The sequence below is a fragment of the Cyprinodon variegatus genome, unplaced genomic scaffold, assembly GCF_000732505.1.
Source record: "Cyprinodon variegatus isolate N-32 unplaced genomic scaffold, C_variegatus-1.0 Scaffold1251, whole genome shotgun sequence".
NCBI classification, from domain to species: domain Eukaryota; kingdom Metazoa; phylum Chordata; class Actinopteri; order Cyprinodontiformes; family Cyprinodontidae; genus Cyprinodon; species Cyprinodon variegatus.
In genome coordinates this window covers 132,361-133,096 of record NW_015151704.1, presented here as the reverse complement: position 1 = coordinate 133,096, position 736 = coordinate 132,361, and positions in this window count along the sequence as shown.

The window sequence follows — 736 nt, the reverse complement described above, 5'->3', positions numbered from 1 at the left end:
GTTTCTGAGGTGGTCAATGTTAGCTATATGAGACATTTAATGTAGATCCCTCTGTCCAAACCTCTCCACACAATGAAGAATATAAGTACAGGAAGTAAAACATGCACAACAGGAAATGTCAATAAAAAATAACTGAAGTTATGAAGAAAAATGCTCAGCGTCAGTTAAACACCAAAGCAAACAGGTGGATGTTTAACAAAGACTTAAAAATGCAAACAGAGCGGGCTGTTCTAATATTCAAGGAAAGATTGTTCCAGACTTAATCCTCAGTCCTCTCTAGTTTCAGCCAAGCATCTTCAGCAAAGCCAAAGGTGGTGGATTAGCTTGATCTCATTGATCAAACTAGACAGAAGCTTGGAAATAAAAAAAGGGAGCTAACCCATTAAAAAAACAAAAAAAACATCAATAAAATCTTTAGCAAACCCAGTAGGTTACTGGAAACCAGTTAGAAGCGGATGCAGGAATCGTGCTCAAACGTCTGTGTCTGTTAGCAACGAGCTGCGGCGTTTTGAACCGACTGCAGGCGTGAATTGAAGGCCTGATGGAGCCCAAAAACAGAAGGAGTTACAGTAATCCAGGCGACACGACATGAATGCAGCAACATGAGGGAGTTAGGGCTTAACTTTAGCAAACGGACAAAGCTAAGCTTATTTAATTACATTTACAGAGCTGTCCTAAACAGCACCATGGTAACTGGCGGACTGATGATGGAAGCTCCCAGCGTGTCCGAGGCAGC